We start from the raw sequence: 16,639 nt of genomic DNA on the forward strand, positions 1-16,639 counted from the left end.
TCCTCACCCGCCGGGGCGGGCGGGCACGGCTGGGAGCTGAGGCTTGGGCTTCGGTAGGAGAGGACTGGCGGCGTGAACACAGCCTGAAGGGGTTAGTGCACCACAGGTAGCCGGGAAGGCATCCCGGGAAAAGTCTGGACCTGCTGAAGAGGCAAGACACTTTTTCTTCCCTCTTTGTTTCCTGGTGCACGAGGAGAGGGGATTAAGAGCGCTCCTTAAAAGAGCTCCAGAGATGGGCGCGAGCTGCGGCTAACAGCGCAGACCCCAGAGACGGGCATGAGATGCTAAGGCTGCTGCTGCCACCACCAAAAAGCCTGTGTGCGAGCACAGGTCACTATCCACACCTCCCCTTCCGGGAGCCTGTCCAGCCCGCCACTGCCAGGGTCCCGGGATCGAGGGACAACTTCCCCAGGAGAACGCATGGCGCGCCTCAGGCTGGTGCAACGTCATGCTGGCCTCTGCTGCCGCAGGCTCGCCCCGCATCGTGCCCCCACTCCCTCCCCCCGGCCTGAGTGAGCTAGAGCCCCCGAATCAGCGGCTCCTTTAACCCTGTCCTGTCTGAGTGAAGAACAGATGCCCTCTGGCGACCTACACGCAGAGGCAGGGCCAAATCCAAAGCTGAGCCCCTGGGAGCTGTGCGAACAAAGAAGAGAAAGGGAAATCTCTCCCAGCAGCCTCAGAAGCAGCGGATTAAATCTCCACAATCAACTTGATGTACCCTGCATCTGTAAAATACCTGAACAGACAACAAATCATCCCAAATTGAGGAGGTGGACTTTGAGTGCAAGATTTATTATTTTTCCCCCTTTTCCTGTTTTTGGGAGTGTATATGTGTATGCTTCTGTGTGAGATTTTGTCTGTATAGCTTTGCTTTCACCATCTGTCCTAGGGTTCTATCCGTCTGTTTTTTTGTTTGTTTTCTTTTACTATAAAAAAATTATTTTTCTTAATAATTATTTTTTATTTTAATAACTTTATTTTATTTTATCTTACTTTATTTTCTTTTATCCTTTCTTTATCCTTTCTTTCTACTTTTTCTCCCTTTTATTCTGAGCTGTGTGGATGAAAGGCTCTTGGTGCTGCAGCCAGGAGTCAGTGCTGTGCCTCTGAGGTGGGAGAGCCAACTTCAGGACACTGGTCCACAAGAGACCTCCCAGCTCCACGTATCAAATGGTGAAAATCTCCCAGAGATCTCCATCTTAACAAAAACACCCAGCTTCACTCAACAACCAGCAAGCTACCGTGCTGGACACCCTATGCCAAACAACTAGCATGACAGGAAGACAACCCCACCCATTAGCAGCGCCTGCCTAAAATCATAACAAGTCCACAGACACCCCAAAACACAGCAGTGCACATGGTCCTACCCACCAGAAAGACAAGATCAAGCCTCATCCACCAGAACACAGGCACTAGTCCTGTCCCCAAGGAAGCCTACACAACCCACTGAACCAACTTTAGCCACTTGAGACAGACACCAAAAACAACGGGAACTACGAAATTGCAGCCTGCAAAAAGGAGACCCCAAACACAGTAAGATAAGCAAAATGAGAAGACAGAGAAACACACAGCAGATGAAGGAGCAAGATAAAAACCCACCAGACCTAACAAATGAAGAGGAAATAGGCAGTCTACCTGAAAAAGAATTCAGAATAATGACAGTAAAGATGATCCAAAATCTTGGAAACAGAATAGAGAAAATGCAAAAAACATTTAACAAGGACCTAGAAGAACTAAAGATGAAACAAGCAATGATGAACAACACAATAAATGAAGTTAAACATACTCTAAAAGGGATCAATAGCAGAATAACTGAGGCAGAAGAACGGATAAGTGACCTGGAAGATAAAATAGTGGAAATAACTACTGCAGAGCAGAATAAAGAAAAAAGAATGAAAAGAACTGAGGACAGTCTCAGAGACCTCTGGGACAACATTAAACGCACCAACATTCGAATTATAGGGGTTCCAGAAGAAGAAGAGAAAAAGAAAGGGACTGAGAAAATATTTGAAGATAGTTGAAAACTTCCCTAATATGGGAAAGGAAATAGTTAATCAAGTCCAGGGAGCACAGAGAGTCCCATACAGGATAAATCCAAAAAGAAATATGCGAAGACACATATTAATCAAACTGTCAAAAATTAAAAACAAACAAAACATATTAAAAGCAGCAAGGGAAAAACAACAAATAACACACAATGGAATCCCCATAAGCTTAACAGCTGATCTTTTAGCAGAAACTCTGCAAGCCAGAAGGGACTGGCAGGACATATTTAAAGTGATGAAGGAGAAAAACCTACAACCAAGATTACTCTACCCAGCAAGGATCTCATTCAGATTTGATGGAGAAATTACAACCTTTACAGACAAGCAAAAGCTGAGAAAGTTCAGCACCACCAAACCAGCTTTACAACAAATGCTAAAGAATCTTCTCTAGGTAAGAAACACAAAAGAATGAAAAGACCTACAATAACAAAGCCAAAACAATTAAGAAAATGGGAATAGGAACATACATATTGATAATCACCTTAAATATAAATGGATTAAATGCTCCCACCAAAAGACACAGACTGGCTGAATGGATGCAAAAACAAGACCCATATATATGCTGTTTACAAGAGACTCACCTCAGACCTAGAGAAACATACAGACTGAAAGTGAGGAGATGGAAAAAGATATTCCGTGCAAATGGAAACCAAAAGAAAGCTGGTGTAGCAATTCTCATATCAGACAAAATAGACTTTAAAATAAAGACTATTACAAGAGACAAAGAAGCACACTACATAATGATTAAGGGATCAATCCATGAAGAAGACAAAACAATTGTAAATATTTATGCACCCAACATAGGAGCACCACAATACATAAGGCAAATACTAACAGCCATAAAAGGGGAAATCGACAGTAACACATTCATAGTAGGGGACTTTAACACCCCACTTTCACCAATGGACAGATCATCCAAAATGAAAATAAATAAGGAAACACAAGCTTTAAATGATACATTAAACAAGATGGACTTAATTGATATTTATAAGACATTCCATCCAAAAACAAGAGAATACACATTTTTATCAAGGGCTCATGGAACATTCTCCAGGATAGATCATATCTTGGGTCACAAATCAAGCCTTGGTAAATTTAAGAAAACTGAAATTGTATCAAGTATCTTTTCCAACCACAACGCTATGAGACTAGATATCAATTACAGGAAAAGATCTGTAAAAAATACAAACACATGGAGGCTAAACAATACACTACTTAATAACGAAGTGATCACTGAAGAAATCAAAGAGGAAATTTAAAAATACCTAGAAACAAATGACAATGGAGACACGACGACCCAAAACCTATGGGATGCAGCAAAAGCAGTTCTAAGAGGGAAGTTTATAGCAATACAAGCCCACCTTAAGAAACAGGAAACATCCCGAATAAACAACCTAACCTTGCACCTAAAGCAATTAGAGAAAGAAGAACCAAAAATCCCAAAAATAGCAGAAGGAAAGAAATCATAAAGATCAGATCAGAAATAAATGAAAAAGAAATGAATGAAATGATAGCAAAGATCAATAAAACTAAAAGCTGGTTCCTGGAGAAGATAAACAAATTGATAAACCATTAGCCAGGCTCATCAAGAAAAAAAGGGAGAAGACTCAAATCAATAGAATTAGAAGTGAAAACAGAGAAGTAAAAACTGACACTGCAGAAATACAAAAGATCATGAGAGATTACTACAAGCAACTCTATGCTAATAAAATGGACAATCTGGAAGAAATGGACAAATTCTTAGAAATGCACAACGCTGCCAAGACTGAATCAGGAAGAAATAGAAAATATGAACTGACCAATCACAAGCACTGAAATTGAAACTGTGATTAAAAATATTCCAACAAACAAAAGCCCAGGACCACATGGCTTCACAGGCGATTTCTATCAAACATTTAGAGAAGAGCTAACACCTATCCTTCTCAAACTCTTCCAAAATATAGCAGAGGGAGGAACACTCCCAAACTCATTCTACGAGGCCACCATCACCCTGATACCAAAACCAGACAAGGATGTCACAAAGAAAGAAAACTACCAGCCAATATCACTGATGAACATAGATGCAAAAATCCTCAACAAAATACTAGCAAACAGAATCCAACAGCACATTAAAAAGATCATACACCATGATCAACTGGGGTTTATTCCAGGAATGCAAGGATTCTTCAATATACGCAAATCAATCAATGTAATACACCATATTAACAAATTGAAGGAGAAAACCATATGGTCATCTCAACAGATGCAGAGAAAGCTTTGACAAAATTCAACACCCATTTATGATAACAACCCTCCAGAAAGTAGGCATAGAGGGAACTTTTCTTAACACAATAAAGGCCATATATGACAAACCCACAGTCAACATCATTCTCAAGGTGAAAAACTGAAAGCATTTCCACTAAGATCAGGAACAAGACAAGGTTGCCCACTCTCACCACTCTTAATCAACATAGTTTTGGAAGTTTTAGCGACAGCAATCAGAAAAGAAAAGGAAATAAAAGGAATCCAAATCAGAAAAGAAGAAGTAAAGGTGTCACTGTTTGCAGATGACATGATATTATACATAGAGAATCCTAAGATGCTACCAGAAAACTACTAGAGCTAATCAATGAATTTGGTAAAGTAGCAGGAAAGAAAATTAATGCACAGAAATCTCTGGCATTTCTATACACTAATGATGAAACATCTGAAAGTGAAATCAAGAAAACACTCCATTTACCATTACAACAAAAAGAATAAAATATCTAGGAATAAACCTACCTAAGGAGACAAAAGACGTGTATGCAGAAAATTATAAGACACTGATGAAAATAATTAAAGATAATACAAATAGATGGAGAGATATACCATGTTCTTGGATTGGAAGAATCAACACTGTGAAAATGACTCTACTACCCAAAGCAATCTACAGATTCAATGCAATCCCTATGAAACTACCACTGGCATTTTTCACAGAACTAGAACAAAAAATTTCACAATTTGTATGGAAACACAAGAGACCCCGAATAGCCAAAGCAATCATGAGAATGAAAAACGGAGCTGGAGGAATCAGGCTCCCTGACTTCAGACTATACTACAAAGCTACAGTAATCAAGACAGTATGGTACTGGCACAAAAACAGAAAGATAGATCAATGGAACAGGATAGAAAGCCCAGAGATAAACCCATGCACATATGATCACCTTATCTTTGATACAGGAGGCAGGAATGTGCAGTGGAGACAGGACAGCCTCTTCAATAAGTGGTGCTGGGAGAACTGGACAGCTACATGTCAAAGTATGAGACTAGAACACTCCCTAACACCATACACAAAAATAAGCTCAAAATGGATGAAAGACCTAAATGTAAGGCCACAAACTATCAAACTCTTAGAGGAAAACATAGGCAGAACACTCTATGACATAAATCACAGCAAGATCATTTTTGACCCACCTCCTAGAGAAATGGAAATAAAAACAAAAACAAACAAATGGGACCTAATGAAACTTCAAAGCTTTTGCACAGCAAAGGAAACTATAAACATGACCAAAAGACAACCCTCAGAATAGGAGAAAATATTTGCAAATGTAGCAACTGACAAAGGATTAATCTTAAAAATTTACAAGCAGCTTATGCAGCTCAATAACAAAAAAAAAAACCCAATCCAAAAATGGGCAGAAGACTTAAACAGACATTTCTCCAAAGAAGATATACAGACTGCCAACAAACACATGAAAGAATGCTCAACATCATTAATCATTAGAGAAATGAAAATCAAAACTACAATGAGATATCATCTCACACCGGTCAGAATGGCCATCATCAAAAAATGTAGAAACAATAAATGCTGGAGAGAGTGTGGAGAAAAGGGAACACTGTTGCACTGCTGGTGGGAATGTGAATTGGTACAGCCACTATGGAGAACAGTATGGAGATTCCTTAAAAAACTACCAATAGAACTGCCATATAACCCAGCAATCCCACTACTGGGCATATACCCTGAGAAAACCATAATTCAGAAACAGTCATGTACCAAAATGTTCATTGCAACTCTATTTACAATAGCCTGGAGATGGAAACAACCTAAGTGTCCATCATCAGATGAATGGGTAAAGAAGATGTGGCACATATATACAATGGAATATTACTCAGCCATAAAAAGAAATGAAATTGAGTTATTTGTAGTGAGGTGGATGGACCTAGAGTCTGTCATACAGAGTGAAGTAAGTCAGAAAGAGGAAAAACAAGTACTGTATGCTAACACATACATATGGAATCTAAGAAATAAAAATGTCATGAAGAACCTAGGGGTAAGATGGGAATAAAGACACAGACCTACTAGAGAATGGACTTGAGGATATGGGGAGGGGGAAGGGTAAACTGTGACAAAGTGAGAGAGTGGCATGGACATATATACACTACCAAACGTAAAATAGATAGCTAGTGGGAAGCAGCCGCGTACCACAGGGAGATCAACTCGGTGCTTTGTGACCACCTACAGGGGTCGGATAGGGAGGGTGGGAGGGAGGGAGACGCAAGAGGGAAGAGGTATGGGAACATATGCATATGTATAACTGATTCACTTTGTTATACAGCAGAAACTAACACACCATTGTAAAGCTATTATACTCTAATAAAGATGTAAAAAAAAACCCAAAAAGAAAAACAAAGGCTATAGCATTTCCCTGGTGGCACAGTGGTTAAGAATCTGCCTGCCAATGCAGGGGACACGGGTTCGAGTCCTGGTCTGGGAAGATCCTACATGGTGCGGAGCAGCTAAGCCTGTGTGCCACAACTACTAAGCCTGTGCCTTAGAGCTCGTGAGCCACAACTACTGAGCCCGTGTGCCACAACTACTGAAGCCCGTGCCTAAAGCCTGTGCTCGGCAACAAGAGAAGCCACCGCAATGAGAAGACCATGCACCACAACTAAGAGTATCCCCCATTTGCTGCAACTAGTGCACAGCAACGAAGACCCAATGCAGCCAAAAAAAATAATAAAAGGCTATAAAGAAGGACACAATGTAAGGACAGAAGGATCAATATAAGGAGAGGATATTACACTCATCAGAATATATGCACCCAATATAGGAGCACCGAAATACATAAAACAAATACAACAAACATAAAGGGAGAAATTGATGGGAGTACAATAATAGTAGGAGAGTTTAACACTCTACTTACATCAATAGGCATATCTACAGACACAAAATCAATTAGGCAACAGAGATCCTAAATGATACAATAGAATAGTTAGACTTAATTGATACTTTCAGGACATTACATCCAAAAAAAGCAGAATATACATTCTTTTCAAGTGCACATGGAACATTCTCTAGGATTGACCACATACTAGGTCACAAAACAAGCCTGAACAAATTTAAGAGTATAGTAATTATTTCAAGCATCTTTTCTGACCACAATGACATGAAACTAGATATCAACCACAGGAAAAGAAATGAGAAAAAAACAATTACATGGAGACTAAACAACATGCTACTAAAAAACCAATGGATCAAGAATGAAATCAAAGAAAATTTAAAATACCTTGAGGCAAATGAAAATGAAAACACAACCATACAAAATCTATGGGATGCAGCAAAAGCAGTTCTTAGAAGGAAGTTCATAGCAATACAAGCCTTCTTTAAGAAACAAGAAAAATCTCAAATAAACAAAATAACTCACCACATAAAAGAATTTTTTTTAAAAGTCCGCAGAAGTAAGGAGAGAATAAGGATTAGAGAGGAAATAAGTAAAATAGAGATTAAAAACAATAGAAAAAAGGAATAAAACCAAGGACTGGTTCTTTGGAAGGGTAAACAAAATTTATATACCTCTGGCCAGGCTCACCAAGAAAAAAGAGAAGATCCAAGTAAACAAAATAAGAAATGAAAGAGGAGAAATCACAACTGATACTGCCAAAATACAAAAAAAAAAGAGCGAGAATATGATGAACAATTATTTGCCAACAAATTCAGCAACCTAGAAGAAATGGACTACTTTCCAGAAACATATAACCCACCAAAACTGCATCAAGAAGAAACATATAACTTGAAGAAACAAATCACTAGAAGTGAAATAGAATCTGTAATTTAAAAAAATCCCTGCAAACAAAAGTCCAGGGCCAGATGGCTGCACAGGCAAATTCTACCCAATATACAAGGAAGAACATATACCAATCCTTCTCAAACTCTTCCAAAAGACTGAAGAACAAGGAACACTCCCAAAAACATTCTATGATGCCATCATCACCCTGATAGCAAAACCAGACAAAGACAGCACTAAAAAGAAAATTACAGGCCAATATCTTTGATGAATACAGATGCAAATATCCTCACCAAAATATTAGCTAACTGAATCCAACAACACATAAAAAAGATCATATACCAGGACAAAGTTGGATTCGACCAGAGTCACAAGGATGGTTCAACCTATGCAAATCAATCAGTGTGATACACCACATGAACAAAAGAAAAGATAAAACCACATGATCATCTCAAAAGATGAAGAAAAAGCATTAAATAAAATTCAACACCGATTTACGATAAAAACTCTTACCAAAGTGGGTATAGAGAGAACATATCTCAACATACTAAAAGCTATTTATGACAAACCCACAGCCAATATAATACTCAAAAGTGAAAAGGTGAAAACCCTCTCACTAAAATCTGGAACAAGACAAGGATGACTACTGCCCCACTTCTCATCAACATAGTACTGGAAGCTCTAACCACAGCAATCAGACAAGAAAAAGAAATAAAATGTATTCATATTGGTAGGGAAGAGGTAAAATTGTCATTATATGCAGATGACATTATAGTATATACAGAAAACCCTAAAGACTCCACACAAAAACTACTAGAACTGATAAATGAATTCAGCAAGGTAGCAGGATCCAAGATTAACATACAGAAATATGTTGCATTTCTTTAAACTAACAATGAAACATCAGAAAGGGAATGTAAACAAACAATCCCTTTTAAAATTTCTGCAAAAAATAAAATAAAATACTTAGGAATAAACCTGACCAAGGAGGTGAAAGAGTTATACACTAAGAACTATAAAACATTGATAAAGGAAATTGAAGATGATTCAAAGAAATGGAAAGATATCCCATACTCCTAGATTAGAAGAATTAATATTGTTAAAATGGCCATACTACCCAAAACAATCTACAGACTTAATGTGATCCCTATCAAATTACTCAGGACATTTTTCACAGAACTAGAACAAATAATCCTGAAATTTGTATGGAACCATAAACAACCCAGAATTGCCAATCCTGAGGAAATCTGAGGAAAAAGAGCAAAGCAGGGGCATAACTCTCACAGACTTCAGACAATAATACAAAGCTCCAGTAATCAAAACAGCATGATATTGGCACAAAAACAGACTTATGAATCAATAGAACAGAATAGAGAGCCCAGAAATAAACCCACACACCTACTGTCAAGTAATCTTCAACAAAGGAGGCAAAAATATACAATGGAGAAAAGACAGTCTCTTCAGCAAGTGGTGTTGGAAAAGTTGGACACCCTCATGTAAATCAATGAAGTTAGAACACACCCTCACAGAACACAGAAATATAAACTCAAAATGGCTTAAAGACTTAAATATAAGATATGACACCATAAAACTCCTAGAAGAGAACATAGGCAAAACATTCTCTGACATAAATTGTAGCAATATTTTCTTAGGTTAGTCTCCCAAGGCAAGAGCAATAAAAGCAAAAATAAACAAATGGGACCTAATGAAACTTAGAAGCTTCTGTACAGCAAGGAAACCAGAAACAAAATAAAAAGACAACCTACAGACTGGGAGAGAATATCTGCAAAAGATGCAACTGATAAGGGCTTAATATCCAAAATATACATAAAGCTCATACAACTCAATAACAAAAACAAACAACCCTCAAAAAATGGGCAGAAGCCCTAAACAGACATTTCTCCAAAAAAGACATACAGATGGTCAATAGGCACATGAAAAAATGCTCATCATTGCTAATATTTATTAGAGAAATACTAATCAAAGCTACAATGAGGTACCACCTCCCACCGGTCAGAATGGCCATCAGTAAAAAGTCTACAAATAATAAATGTTGGAGAAGGTGCAGAGAAAAGGGAACCTCTTACACTGTTGGTGGGAATATAAATTGGTGCAGCCATTATGGAAAACAGTATGGAGGTTCCTCAAAAAACTAAAAATAGAGTTGTCATATGATCCAGCAATTCCACTCCTGAGCATATACCCAGACAAAACTATAATTCAAAAAGATACATGCACCCCTATGTTCATAGCAGCACTATTTACAATAGACAAGACATGGAAACAACCTAAATGTCTGTTGACAGATGAATGAATAAAGAAGATATGGTACATAAATACAATGGAATATTACTCAGCCATAAAAAGAATATTACTCAGCCATAAAGAATAATGTCATTTGCAGCAATATGGATGGACCTAGAGATTATCATATTAAGCAAAGTAAGTCAGAAAGAGAAAGACACCATACGATATCACTTATATGTGGGATCTAAAATACAACACAAATGAACATATCTACGAAACAGAAACAGAATCACAGACACAGAGAATAGACTTGTGGTTGCCAAGGGGGAGGGAGGGTGGGGGAGTGAAGGATTATAAACTATCAATAGTATATATAGGATGGATAAACAACAAGGTCCTACTGTATAGCACAGGGAAATATATTCAATATCACATGATAAACCATACTAGAAAAGAATATGGAAAAGAATATATATATACATGTTTAACTGAGTCACTTTGCTGTACAGCAGAAATTAACACATTTAAAATCAACTATACTTCAATAAAAAATTTTTTTAAAAGAATATTCTAATAGGGATACAGGATTTAAAATAATATCATCATGCTCCTTGACCACTGATATGCCCAGAGATGGGAATGTGACCCAAACTAGCCAACCCTTCCCTAGGATTTCATAATCTGATGGTAGGAAAAGAAACTGTCTCTTACTTCTGGAGTTGCTAAATGTGGTTAGTTTAAGCCTGAAATTGTTGCAGTGATGTCGCTTCCCTATATCTTGCCCTGTACCCAATGTCTGGTTGAATCCAACCTAAAGAGTGAGAAAGTGGGGCTAGCTCAGATGGAGAAGCATCACACAGAAAGCAAGAGTGACAGAAACTGGACAGCTCTATGCGAACCTTGAAGATGGCCCTACTCCCAGACTTTGCAGTTACGTGAACCAATAAATTTCTTTTGCTTAAGCCACTGTTTGACTTTGAGTCATTTCAAACTCAAAGAATCCTGAGTTGGATTCACTAGACCTACATCTAATGGTCAGTCTTAAACTCCAGATAACATGCATAATTTTGTGGTTCTTCAGGAATCCTCATCTCTCTTGCAGCCTCTACCCATTTGGCATAGACTTTGTAAGCTGGAGACAAAGTTTTACACTTCACTTCGTAAACACAGATTTTATACTAGTCAGCTATATCTTCTATACTGCATGAAACCCAGATTAAAATTCACAGAAATTCACAAGAGGTCAAATATGCCCTTCAGTGATGCCTGCATATGTGGGAGGACAGAATAAGCCATTTGGGGAGTTGAGAAAAATACTCACATGATCCCTGCCAATCTCTTTTAGACTCTAAAAATCCTCTGGGGCTATATGTTAATAGAAATATTAAAATTCAAACACTATCAAATCTTTTTGAAAAACAAATTAATTTTGTGGAAAGAAAGACAACAGGAAAAGCATGCTTCCCCCCAGTGATGTTGTTACTTAAATTGGCCTCTAGAGGTCATGTCTAGCCAATGCAACCCTCTTCTGATAATGCAAAAGTTTCACTGGCTTCCTTAGACTAGTGTTTTGCAAACTCTGTTTCCTGGAGCCCATGGGGTACTGGTAAGATGCAACAGGGACATCATCAGGGTGAAGGAGACTGCAAAAGGACAGGATTTTGAGTTATCTTCCTGCATCAACCAGATTCTTTTTTAAAAATTATCTTTTATGGATAAACAAGGTCCTCCTGTATAACACAGGGAACTATATTCAATATCCTGTGATACACCATAATGGAAAAGAATATGAAAAAGAATATATACTTATATGTATAACTGAATCACTTTTCTGTTCACCAGAAACTAACGCAGCATTGTAAATCAACTACACTTCAATTTTAAAAAAATATCTTTTATGTATTGGGCTATTAAGGAAAATTTATTTGGAAAAGGTTTTGAGTGCTTAAAATATTAGAAAAATAACTGCTTTAACTCCAGAAACAGCATCAGTCCAGGTATTGAGTTCTTAGGTGTCTTATGTATTGAGGGTCTTATATCTTTCTTATATGGAAGAAAGTATCAATGGTTTCATGTCGATAGAGAAAACCTCTGATACTGCAAGTTGTGTGCAATATATGAATCTAAAAGGATCACCCTCTTCCACCAACACTTCATTAGGTAGTAAGTTCTTCTCATCTTACTCTACAAAGCACGCACCAATGGATAAGCTCTGCACTTGTTATAAAGTGAAATAAAGGTGTGGGACAGGGCAATAGTGCTGCCACTGGGGTTTAGTCACCTTCATGTGAAATTCCACCATTTGAGATCAGAAACTCAGCATGCAAAGAAGCATAGACCCCCATACATAAGTAACATTCTTCAAGGCATTCCCTTTATATGTGATCAATAATGCAAAAAAACACCTGCGCTAGCACTCCTTGGTGCAAAGGAGAGATAGAAGAGGTTATTAGGAAGTACTGATACAACAAGCCTACAGATGTATTATGGTTTTATACAATTATTCTCCAACACATCAGGAACTAAAGGTACTGTGACCTTGTTAATTTTAAAATTCTGTCCTTTTCCATAACCAGAAAAATCTTCAAAGAGAGAGAACATCTAATTCTTTATCCTATTTTCTATCTTCAAAGCAGACTTTCTTTTCTCCCTTGCATTTAGATTCCATTCTTCTGCTTGAGGCAGTTAAGAATTTTCAGGAAATTTTCAAAGAGACAAAAGCCACTCAAAAGAATATAAATGTCAAACACATGTAAATTTCCCCTGCTCCATTTTTCCCCAAGTCAGGAATGGCCTTTGTTTTCTCCTGGTATGTTTCAGCTGGCTGACATCTCTGGTTGAGGAGCAATCATCCAGGCAGCGAATTTACAATGAAATGACAATCAGTTACCAAAAGTATTTTAGGCACTGATAACGGGTTTCAGAAGGGTCAGAAATGAGAGGCATTTCAAACAAGTGCACAGCAGTTGCTTCTGAACTTGGCTTAAGATTGCATCCAAAACATTTATTAATTTTCTGTTGTAAAATAAAGGGAAGCCAAGTGAAATCCTGATAAAGAATCATTCTGGAAAGGGGGAAGAACACTACCGTTTAAATGGTATTCCTGAGGTTAAATTAAATTCTTTCAGAAACATCTTTACTCCCATTTGTGTCAGTTCAGCCAAGATGAAGGAGGTGCTAAGAAGGAAGCAAAACGTATCTTCAGATTTATACCTTCTTTGAGGATGATCCTACAGTTTTTATGGAACTGGATAACTAAACCAGGTACATGTAAAGAACAGATGCACAAAAGATTTCAGCAAACTTGTAACAACATGAAGAATTAATCCCAAACATATGCCCTCTCAAAGAGATAGCAATTATACAAAAATGAAAGCAACTGTAGCAGATACCTTTTCTTGTGTGCCTACTATAAAATTCAGAGGGTTAAATCACAAAGACTCTGCAGGCTGGGTAATATTGTCTACCTTGCAGATAAAAAAATCAAGAGCTTAAGTAAATGAACTTGTTCCTGGTCAAGCAATGAACATGAGACAGAGCCAGGATTTTAAAGTAACCTTTTTGACTCTAAATTCAAGGGTCATAATCTTTGTGCTTTCCATGTAAAAATAAAATAAAAGATAAATGGGGAACCAGAATGGTGAGGGGTCAGGAGATTTTGTCACATAAGCTAAAGAATTTTAGCCATTTAATCTAGAGAAAAGTGATTCAATAGGCTTTATAGGAGCTGTGGGAAAACATCTGAGAGGTCACAATATGGATGAAGAGAGATCATTTTTTAATCTGTATGTTTTATTAAAAACAATAACATGTGGGTTCTACTTCTAGCTATGATAAAGAAACTTGATTCAGACTTAACTTCCCATTAGGAACAACTGTTAAAGCTATGTAAAATAAAAGGGAAAAACCCCCAACTACTGATATTCATCAGAGAGCAATCAAGGCAGCCAGGATTCAATAGACCAAGATCCTGAAGGGAAAGTGTGGGACTCGAGGGACATTGTTCCAGCTAATGATTAAGAACTCTCCAGACAATAGGGGCTTCTTAGACAATGGGTGAATTTCCAGGATGTCCGGCCCCCTTCCGAGAAGGAGGGAGATAACAAAATGTAAAAAAGGTGTCTGTCAAAGACCAATCAGGCAGCTGGGGACAAGTTCCCTCTCTGGTCCGAGCCTAAGCCGGGACCAATCAGCAGGAGAACACAACCAAATCTATAATTTACATACGGGGAAGTGGGAACCTATAAAACTGACATATTCGCGCCCGAAAGGGTTCCTTCTTCGACCTCCTGCGTGAGGACCAAGGAACCCCGGTGCACCGGCCTTCAATAAACCTCTTGCGTTTTGCATCGACTTCCGACTCTTGTTGTTTCCTGGGCGAGTCGAAACTCCTAGGAGACCGCGCAGGTCTAACATTTGGGGGCTCGTCCGGGATTCCACTCGCCCCGGACCACAAGAACATCGGGAGTTGGAGGTACCAGGTAAGCTCGAGCTTGATTGTCTGTTTGTCCCTTGTTCTTTGTGGGCCATTATCGGAGGAAAGCCGTAAGAATCGGCTTATTATGGAATCTGTATCGGACCTCTGGCTAGGCAGACGTGCTAATAGCCAGCGTCCATGAGCCCTAGGGGACGCCCTGGTGGCTCATCTGGAAGGAGAGGCAAACTCTGTCTCCCCTTCACTCGGTTTCGGCAGTTCCCTTGGTGATAACTGCCATCTGAAGAAGTTTCGGTTTTGAAGCGAGCTCGCGGTGGCCCATACGTATATGTGTTTCGTGGAGTTTTAACTGTTTCTGTATTGTGGTCTATTTCTTCTTCTTCTTTGACGGACGACAATGGGACAAACTGTGACGACTCCTCTTTCCCTTACCCTAAGCCATTGGACCAAAGTTCGGGCCAGAGCCCATAATTTTTCGGTAGAGGTAAAGAAAGGAAAGTGGCAGACTTTGTGTGCCTCTGAATGGCCAACATTTCAGATAGGATGGCCCCCCGAAGGATCCTTTTTATTAGACAAGATTAAGCTGCTGAAGTCTAAGATATTTAATATAGATCCCCACCTCCGTGGGTCCGGCCCTTTGTTTCCTCAACAGGTACGTCCGCGCATACATCAGCAGCGTCGGAGATATTAGCCTTAAAGAAAAACCCCAACACGGAGAAGCTACACGACGCCCCGGATCTACCGAAGGCGATTTATCCTGACCCGCAGTCCGATTTGCTTCTTTTGGATTCCCCACCCCCTTATCCTCCGGCCCCGAATCCCCTACCACCTAGAGGACCCCCAGCTCCACTGCCCTCGGCACCAAGGGAACCATCCATGATGGAAGAAGAAAGGGGTCCCTCAGTGGGCACTAGGAGCCGGAGGGCAATCTCCCCGGACTCCACTGCCCTACCTCTTAGAGAATATGGCCCCCCCGATGGCCAAGGGAATAGACCTCTCCAATATTGGCCCTTTTCCTCTGCAGATCTTTATAATTGAAAAATGCATAACCCAACTTTTTCCGAAAATCCACAGGCCCTTACCGCTTTAATAGAATCTCTTGTTTTCTCCCACCAGCCCACATGGGATGATTGTCAGCAGCTGCTCCAGACTCTCCTAACGACTGAGGAGAGGCAACGGGTTCTTTTAGAAGCCAGAAAAAATGTATTAGGCGCCAATGGGCAACCTACCCAGCTGCCTAACGAGATTGATGCTGGTTTCCCGCTCGTCAGGCCAAACTGGGATTTCAATGCCCCGGAAGGTAGGGAGCGCCTGAAAATGTATCGCCAGGCTCTGGTGGCGGGTCTCCATGGAGCGGCCAGACGGCCCACTAATTTGGCTAAGGTAAGGGAAGTAACTCAGGGGCCCCAGGAATCGCCAACTGTGTTCCTGGAACGTTTAATGGAAGCCTTTAGACGCTTTACCCCTTATGATCCAACTTCGGAGGGACATAGGGCTACTATAGCAATGGCTTTCATAGATCAAGCGGCCCCTGATATTAAGAAGAAATTACAGAGGCTAGATGGCTTGCAGGGATTTTCGCTTCAGGAGTTAGTAAAAGAGGCAGATAAAGTATGTAACAAAAGAGAGACAGAGGAAGAGAAGGAAGAAAGAAAGCAGAAAGAGCAGGAAGCCCGTGAAATAAGACGGGATAAGAGACAGGAGAGGAATTTAAGTAAGATACTGGCCACTGTGGTTGGAGGAAGAAATATAGGGGATAGAAATAGGCAGGAAGGGCGAACGGCAGACAGAAGGCGGCCATTAGACAAGGACCAATGTGCCTACTGTAAAGAAAAAGGACATTGGGCGAGAGAATGCCCTAAGAAAAAGAATGGAGGAAGGCCAACCAA

Source organism: Tursiops truncatus, chromosome 3 (assembly GCF_011762595.2).
Source record: "Tursiops truncatus isolate mTurTru1 chromosome 3, mTurTru1.mat.Y, whole genome shotgun sequence".
Taxonomy (NCBI): Eukaryota; Metazoa; Chordata; class Mammalia; order Artiodactyla; family Delphinidae; genus Tursiops; species Tursiops truncatus.